Consider the following 10,000-nt stretch of genomic DNA (forward strand, 5'->3'; position numbering starts at 1 on the left):
CTCCCTCTCACACACATTCAGTCACTCACACCCTCTCACACACATTCAGTCACTCACTCCCTCTCACACACATTCAGTCACTCACTCCCTCTCACACACATTCAGTCACTCACTCCCTCTCACACACATTCAGTCACTCACTCCCTCTCACACACATTCAGTCACTCACACACATTCAGTCACTCACTCCCTCTCACACACATTCAGTCACTCACACCCTCTAACACACATTCAGTCACTCACTCCCTCTCACACACATTCAGTCACTCACACACATTCAGTCACTCACTCCCTCTCACACACATTCAGTCACTCACACCCTCTCACACACATTCAGTCACTCACTCCCTCTCACACACATTCAGTCACTCACTCCCTCTCACACACATTCAGTCACTCACACCCTCTAACACACATTCAGTCACTCACTCCCTCTCACACACATTCAGTCACTTACTCCCTCGCACACACATTCAGTCACTCACTCCCTCTCACACACATTCAGTCACTCACATCCTCTCACACACATTCAGTCACTCACACCCTCTCACACACATTCAGTCACTCGCTCCCTCTCACACACATTCAGTCACTCGCTCCCTCTCACACACATTCAGTCACTCACTCCCTCTCACACACATTCAGTCACTCACTCCCTCTCACACACATTCAGTCACTCACTCCCTCTCACACACATTCAGTCACTCACACCCTCTAACACACATTCAGTCACTCACTCCCTCTCACACACATTCAGTCACTCACTCCCTCTAACACACACATTCAGTCACTCACTCCCTCTAACACACACATTCAGTCACTCACTCCCTCTAACACACATTCAGTCACATTCAGTCACTCACACCCTCTAACACACACATTCAGTCACTCACAACCTCTAACACACATTCAGTCACATTCAGTCACTCACACCCTCTCACACACATTCAGTCACTCACACAGACCGAACACACATTCAGTCACTCACACCCTCTCACACACATTCAGTCTCTCACACAGACCTCTCACACACGGTCTCTCTCTCTCCACTTATGCTCAACCTCTCACACACTCCTGTGTCTGTACAGACATGTAATATAAGACCCTTTATATCCATTGGTTTCTTTCTCAGTTTATTTTTCTTTACTTTATCTTTAGGTTTTTTATATTTCATCTTTAGGTGTTCTATAGTTTATAGTGTTCTATAGTTTATAGTGTATCTATAGTTTGTATCTATAGTTTATAGTGTTCTATAGTTTATAGTGTATCTATAGTTTGTATCTATAGTTTATAGTGTTCTATAGTTTATAGTGTATCTATAGTTTGTATCTATAGTTTATAGTGTATCTATAGTTTATAGTGTATCTATAGTTTGTATCTATAGTTTATAGTGTATCTATAGTTTATAGTGTATCTATAGTTTGTATCTATAGTTTATAGTGTATCTATAGTTTATAGTGTTCTATAGTTTATAGTGTTCTATAGTTTATAGTGTTCTATAGTTTATAGTGTTCTATAGTTTATAGTGTATCTATAGTTTATATTGTATCTATAGTTTATAGTGTATCTATAGTTTATAGTTTGTATCTATAGTTTATAGTGTTCTATAGTTTATAGTGTTCTATAGTTTATATTGTATCTATAGTTTATAGTGTATCTATAGTTTATAGTGTATCTATAGTTTATAGTGTATCTATAGTTTATAGTGTATCTATAGTTTATAGTGTATCTTTAGTTCATAGTGTATCTATAGTTTATAGTGTATCTATAGTTTATAGTGTATCTATAGTTTATAGTTTGTATCTATAGTTTATAGTGTTCTATAGTTTATAGTGTTCTATAGTTTATAGTGTATCTATAGTTTATAGTGTTCTATAGTTTATAGTGTTCTATAGTTTATAGTGTATCTATAGTTTGTATCTATTGTTTATAGTGTTCTATAGTTGATAGTGTATCTATAGTTTGTATCTATAGTTTATAGTGTATCTATAGTTTATAGTGTATCTATAGTTTATAGTGTATCTATAGTTTATAGTGTTCTATAGTTTATAGTGTTCTATAGTTTATAGTGTTCTATAGTTTATAGTGTATCTTTAGTTCATAGTGTATCTTTAGTTCATAGTGTATCTATAGTTTAAAGTGTATCTATAGTTTATAGTGTATCTATAGTTTATAGTTTAATAGTGTATCTATAGTTTAGTTTATAGTTTATGTATCTATAGTTTATAGTGTATCTTTAGTTCATAGTGTATCTATAGTTTAAAGTATATCTATAGTTTATAGTGTATCTATAGTTTATAGTGTATCTATAGTTTATAGTGTATCTATAGTTTATAGTGTATCTTTAGTTCATAGTGTATCTATAGTTTGTATCTATAGTTTATAGTGTTCTATAGTTTATAGTGTGTCTATAGTTTATAGTGTTCTATGGTTTATAGTGTATCTATAGTTTATAGTGTATCTATAGTTTATAGTGTATCTATAGTTTATAGTGTATCTATAGTGTATAGTGTATCTTTAGTTCATAGTGTATCTTTAGTTCATAGTGTATCTATAGTTTAAAGTGTATCTATAGTTTATAGTGTATCTATAGTTTATAGTGTATCTTTAGTTCATAGTGTATCTATAGTTTAAAGTGTATCTATAGTTTATAGTGTATCTATAGTTTATAGTGTATCTATAGTTTATAGTGTATCTTTAGTTCATAGTGTATCTATAGTTTAAAGTGTATCTTTAGTTCATAGTGTATCTATAGTTTAAAGTGTATCTATAGTTTATAGTGTATCTATAGTTTATAGTGTATCTATAGTTTAAAGTGTATCTATAGTTTGTATCTATAGTTTATAGTGTATCTATAGTTTATAGTGTATCTTTAGTTCATAGTGTATCTATAGTTTAAAGTGTATCTTTAGTTCATAGTGTATCTATAGTTTAAAGTGTATCTATAGTTTATAGTGTATCAATAGTTTATAGTGTATCTATAGTTTATAGTGTTCTATAGTTTATAGTGTTCTATAGTTTATAGTGTATCTATAGTTTATAGTGTATCTATAGTTTATAGTGTATCTATAGTTTATAGTGTATCTATAGTTTAAAGTGTATCTATAGTTTGTATCTATAGTTTATAGTGTATCTATAGTTTATAGTGTTCTATAGTTTATAGTGTATCTATAGTTTATAGTGTATCTATAGTTTGTATCTATTGTTTATAGTGTTCTATAGTTGATAGTGTATCTATAGTTTGTATCTATAGTTTATAGTGTATCTATAGTTTATAGTGTATCTATAGTTTATAGTGTATCTATAGTTTATAGTGTATCTATAGTTTATAGTGTATCTATAGTTCATAGTGTTCTATAGTTTATAGTGTTCTATAGTTTATAGTGTATCTATAGTTTATAGTGTATCTATAGTTTATAGTGTATCTATAGTTTATAGTGTTCTATAGTTTATAGTGTTCTATAGTTTATAGTGTATCTATAGTTTATAGTGTTCTATAGTTTATAGTGTTCTATAGTTTATAGTGTATCTATAGTTTATAGTGTATCTATAGTTTATAGTGTTCTATAGTTTGTATCTATAGTTTATAGTGTTCTATAGTTTATAGTGTATCTATAGTTTATAGTGTATCTATAGTTTATAGTGTTCTATAGTTTATAGTGTATCTATAGTTTATAGTGTATCTATAGTTTATAGTGTATCTATAGTTTATAGTGTTCTATAGTTTGTATCTATAGTTTATAGTGTATCTATAGTTTATAGTGTATCTATAGTTTATAGTTTATAGTGTATCTATAGTTTATAGTGTTCTATAGTTTGTATCTATAGTTTATAGTGTTCTATAGTTTATAGTAGTATCTATAGTTTATAGTGTTCTATAGTTTGTATCTATAGTTTATAGTGTTCTATAGTTTATAGTGTATCTATAGTTTATAGTGTTCTATAGTTTATAGTGTACCTATAGTTTATAGTGTATCTATAGTTTATAGTGTATCTATAGTTTATAGTGTTCTATAGTTTATAGTGTATCTATAGTTAATAGTGTTCTATAGTTTATAGTGTATCTATAGTTTATAGTGTTCTATAGTTTATAGTGTATCTATAGTTTATAGTGTTCTATTTAGTTTATAGTGTATCTATAGTTAATGACAACCAGTGTTCTATAGTTTATAGTGTATCTATAGTTAATAGTGTTCTATAGTTTATAGTGTTCTATAGTTTATAGTGTTCTATAGTTTACAGTGTTCTATAGTTTATAGTGTATCTATAGGTTATAGTGTATCTATAGTTTATAGTGTATCTATAGTTTATAGTGTATCTATAGTTTATAGTGTATCTATAGTTTATAGTGTTCTATAGTTTATAGTGTATCTATAGTTTATAGTGTTCTATAGTTTATAGTGTATCTATAGTTTATAGTGTATCTATAGTTTATAGTGTATCTATAGGTTATAGTGTATCTATAGTTTATAGTGTATCTATAGGTTATAGTGTATCTATAGTTTATAGTGTATCTATAGTTTATAGTGTATCTATAGTTTATAGTGTATCTATAGTTTATAGTGTATCTATAGTTTATAGTGTATCTATAGTTTATAGTGTTCTATAGTTTATAGTGTATCTATAGTTTATAGTGTTCTATAGTTTATAGTGTATCTATAGTTTATAGTGTTCTATAGTTTATAGTGTATCTATAGTTTATATCTATAGTTTATAGTGTTCTATAGTTTATAGTGTATCTATAGTTTATATCTATAGTTTATAGTGTATCTATAGTTTATAGTGTATCTATAGTTTGTATCCATAGTTTATAGTGTATCTATAGTTTATATCTATAGTTTATAGTGTTCTATATTTTATAGTGTTCTATAGTTTATAGTGTATCTATAGTTTATAGTGTATCTATAGTTTGTATCTATAGTTTGTATCAATAGTTTATAGTGTATCTATAGTTTATAGTGTTCTATAGTTTATAGTGTATCTATAGTTTATAGTGTTCTATAGTTAATAGTGTTCTATAGTTTATAGTGTTCTATAGTTTATAGTGTATCTATAGTTTATAGTGTTCTATAGTTTATAGTGTTCTATAGTTTATAGTGTTCTATAGTTTATAGTGTTCTATAGTTTATAGTGTATCTATAGTTTATAGTGTTCTATAGTTTATAGTGTTCTATAGTTTATAGTGTTCTATAGTTTATAGTGTATCTATAGTTTATAGTGTTCTATAGTTTATAGTGTATCTATAGTTTATAGTGTTCTATAGTTTATAGTGTATCTATAGTTTATAGTGTTCTATAGTTTATAGTGTTCTATAGTTTATAGTGTTCTATAGTTTATAGTGTATCTATAGTTTATAGTGTTCTATAGTTTATAGTGTTCTATAGTTTATAGTGTTCTATAGTTTATAGTGTTCTATAGTTTATATTTTTCTATAGTTTATAGTGTTCTATAGTTTATATTTTTCTATAGTTTATAGTGTATCTATAGTTTATATCTATAGTTTATAGTGTTCTATAGTTTAAAGTGTATCTATAGTTTGTATCTATAGTTTATAGTGTATCTATAGTTTATAGTGTTCTATAGTTTATAGTGTATCTATAGTTTATAGTGTATCTATAGTTTGTATCTATTGTTTATAGTGTTCTATAGTTGATAGTGTATCTATAGTTTGTATCTATAGTTTATAGTGTATCTATAGTTTATAGTGTATCTATAGTTTATAGTGTTCTATAGTTTATAGTGTATCTATAGTTTATAGTGTATCTATAGTTTATAGTGTTCTATAGTTTATAGTGTTCTATAGTTTATAGTGTGTCTATAGTTTATATTTTATCTATAGTTTATAGTGTTCTATAGTTTATAGTGTTCTATAGTTTATAGTGTATCTATAGTTTATATCTATAGTTTATAGTGTTCTATAGTTTATAGTGTATCTATAGTTTATAGTGTATCTATAATTTGTATCTATAGTTTATAGTGTTCTATAGTTTATAGTGTATCTATAGTTTATAGTGTATCTATAGTTTATAGTGTATCTATAGTTTGTATCTATAGTTTATAGTGTTCTATAGTTTATAGTGTATCTATAGTTTATATCTATAGTTTATAGTGTTCTATAGTTTATAGTGTATCTATAGTTTATATCTATAGTTTATAGTGTTCTATAGTTTATAGTGTTCTATAGTTTATAGTGTATCTATAGTTTATAGTGTATCTATAGTTTATAGTGTATCTATAGTTTATAGTGTTCTATAGTTTATATCTATAGTTTATAGTGTTCTATAGTTTATAGTGTATCTATAGTTTAAAGTGTATCTATAGTTTATAGTGTATCTATAGTTTATAGTGTTCTATAGTTTATAGTGTATCTATAGGTTATAGTGTATCTATAGTTTATAGTGTATCTATAGTTTATAGTGTATCTATAGTTTATAGTGTATCTATAGTTTATAGTGTATCTATAGTTTATAGTGTTCTATAGTTTATAGTGTATCTATAGTTTATAGTGTTCTATAGTTTATAGTGTATCTATAGTTTATAGTGTATCTATAGTTTATAGTGTTCTATAGTTTATAGTGTATCTATAGTTTATATCTATAGTTTATAGTGTTCTATAGTTTATAGTGTATCTATAGTTTATATCTATAGTTTATAGTGTATCTATAGTTTATAGTGTATCTATAGTTTGTATCTATAGTTTATAGTGTATCTATAGTTTATATCTATAGTTTATAGTGTTCTATATTTTATAGTGTTCTATAGTTTATAGTGTATCTATAGTTTATAGTGTATCTATAGTTTGTATCTATAGTTTGTATCAATAGTTTATAGTGTATCTATAGTTTATAGTGTTCTATAGTTTATAGTGTATCTATAGTTTATAGTGTTCTATAGTTAATAGTGTTCTATAGTTTATAGTGTTCTATAGTTTATAGTGTATCTATAGTTTATAGTGTTCTATAGTTTATAGTGTTCTATAGTTTATAGTGTTCTATAGTTTATAGTGTTCTATAGTTTATAGTGTATCTATAGTTTATAGTGTTCTATAGTTTATAGTGTTCTATAGTTTATAGTGTTCTATAGTTAATAGTGTTCTATAGTTAATAGTGTATCTATAGTTTATAGTGTATCTATAGTTTATAGTGTATCTATAGTTTATAGTGTATCTATAGTTTATAGTGTTCTATAGTTTATAGTGTATCTATAGTTTATAGTGTATCTATAGTTTATAGTGTATCTATAGTTTATAGTGTTCTATAGTTTATAGTGTATCTATAGTTTATAGTGTATCTATAGTTTATAGTGTATCTATAGTTTATAGTGTTCTATAGTTTATAGTGTTCTATAGTTTATAGTGTGTCTATAGTTTATATTTTATCTATAGTTTATAGTGTTCTATAGTTTATAGTGTTCTATAGTTTATAGTGTATCTATAGTTTATATCTATAGTTTATAGTGTTCTATAGTTTATAGTGTATCTATAGTTTATAGTGTATCTATAGTTTATAGTGTATCTATAGTTTATAGTGTTCTATAGTTTATAGTGTATCTATAGTTTATAGTGTATCTATAGTTTATAGTGTTCTATAGTTTATAGTGTTCTATAGTTTATAGTGTGTCTATAGTTTATATTTTATCTATAGTTTATAGTGTTCTATAGTTTATAGTGTTCTATAGTTTATAGTGTATCTATAGTTTATATCTATAGTTTATAGTGTTCTATAGTTTATAGTGTATCTATAGTTTATAGTGTATCTATAGTTTGTATCTATAGTTTATAGTGTATCTATAGTTTATAGTGTATCTATAGTTTGTATCTATTGTTTATAGTGTTCTATAGTTGATAGTGTATCTATAGTTTGTATCTATAGTTTATAGTGTATCTATAGTTTATAGTGTATCTATAGTTTATAGTGTATCTATAGTTGTCTACCCACGCTCAGACTCGACCACAGCCTCTATGTTGTCTACCCACGCATAGAGGCAGCCTCCATGCTAATGCAGGGGGAAGAGAGTGTGTGTCACAAGCACCAGATGGTAGCAGAGCAGACTGTCAAAACATACAGGATCAACACTCTCCCTCTCCTTTTTCCCTCTCCTTATCCCTTTCTCTCCCTCTTTGCTTCACTCTCTCTCTCTCTCTTTATCTCACTCACTCTCTCTCCCTCTCAATTTCCCTCTCTATAATTCTATCTCACTCTCTCTCCCTCTCAATTTCCCTCTCTCTCTCCCTTCCCCTCTCCCTCTCGCTCCATCTGTTTCCCTCTCTCTTATCTCTCTCTCTCTCTCTCCCTCTCCTATTCCATTTCTCTCTTTATCCCACTCTCTCTCCCTCTCAATTTCCCTGTCTTTAATTCTATCTCTCTCTCCCTTCCCCTCTCCCTCTCGCTCCATCTTTTTCCCTCTCTCTCTTTATCTCTCTCTCTCTCTCCCCCTCTCTCTCTCTCTCTCCCTCTCCTTTTCCATTTCTCTCTTTATCTCACTCTCTCTCCCTCTCCGCTTCCCTCTCTCTATATCTCCCCTTCTCTCTCTCTCTCATTTCCCTCTCTCTTTATCTACCCCCTTCTCTCTCTCCTTCTCCTTTCTCTCTCTTTATCTCATTCTCACCTCTCTCTCTTCAATGTTCCCCTCTTTAATTCCATCTCTCTCTCCCTCCCCCTCTCTCCCTCCCTCTCTGCTTCCCTCTCTTTATCTCTCTCTCTTTCTCCCTCTCCCTCACCGCTTCCCTGTCTCTCTCTCTCTCTGTATCTCACTCTCTTTATCTCTCTCTCTTTCGCTCTCTCTCTCTCTCTCAATCTCTCTCCCCATCTCCCTCTCTGCTTTCCTCTCTCGCTTTATCTCCCTCTCCGTTTCCCTCTCCCTCTCTTTAATCCCCTCTCTCTCCAATTCCCTCTCTCTCTTTGTCAATTCATTTAAATTCAATTGAAGAGCTTTATTGGCATGGGAAATATTAACAAAGCAAGATAATAAACAAAAGTGAAATAAACAATACAAATGAACAGTGAACATCACACTCACAAAAGTTCCAAAATAATAGATATTACAAATGTCATATTTGTTAAAAATAGTTAATTTGCATCTTCTTGAGCCACTCCTTTGTTGCCTTGGCCGTGTGTTTTGGGTCATTGTCATGCTGGAATACCAATCCACGACCCATTTTCAATGCCCTGGCTGAGGGAAGGAGGTTCTCACCCAAGATTTGACGGTACATGGCCCCGTCCATCGTCCTTTTGATGCGGTGAAGTTGTCCTGTCCCCTTAGCAGAAAAACACCCCCAAAGCATAATGTTTCCACCTCCATGTTTGACGGTGGGGATGGTGTTCTTGGGGTCATAGGCAGCATTCCTCCTGCCAAAGATCTCCATTTTGGTCTCATCTGACCACAACACTTTCACCCAGTTGTCCTCTAAATCAATCATATGATCATTGGCAAACTTCAGACAGGCATGTATATGTGCTTTCCTGAGCAGGGGGACCTTGCGGGCGCTGCAGGATTTCAGTCCTTCACGGCGTAGTGTGTTACCAAATGTTTTCTTGGTGACTATGGTCCCAGCTGCCTTGAGATCATTGACAAGATCCTTCCGTGTAGTTCGTGATCATTGCAACTCCACGAGGTGAGATCTTGCATGGAGCCCCAGGCTGAGGGAGATTGACAGTTCTTTTGTGTTTCTTCCATTTGGGAATAATCGCACCAACTGTTGTCACCTTCTCACCAAGCTACTTGGCGACGATCTTGTAGCCCATTCTAGCCTTGTGTAGGTCTACAATCTTGTCCCTGACATCCTTGTAGAACTCTTTGGTCTTGGCCATGGTGGAGAGTTTGGAATCCGATTGATTGATTGCTTCTGTGGACAGGTGTCTTTTATACATGTAACAAACTGAGATTAGGAGGAGATTAGGAGCACTCTCTTTAAGAGGGTGCTCCAAATCTCAGCTCGTTACCTGTATAAAAGACACCTGGGAGCCAGAAATCGGTCAAATACTTATTGTAACATTTTTGA

General features: G+C 30.5%; 1 pseudogene; it reads left to right on the forward strand.

Annotated features, from left to right (window-relative positions):
• Positions 1 to 10,000, forward strand: part of LOC118375223 (voltage-dependent T-type calcium channel subunit alpha-1G-like) — a 346,606-nt pseudogene that overhangs the window by 278,550 nt on the left and 58,056 nt on the right.

The sequence above is a fragment of the Oncorhynchus keta genome, chromosome 3 (assembly GCF_023373465.1).
Source record: "Oncorhynchus keta strain PuntledgeMale-10-30-2019 chromosome 3, Oket_V2, whole genome shotgun sequence".
NCBI classification, from domain to species: Eukaryota; Metazoa; Chordata; class Actinopteri; order Salmoniformes; family Salmonidae; genus Oncorhynchus; species Oncorhynchus keta.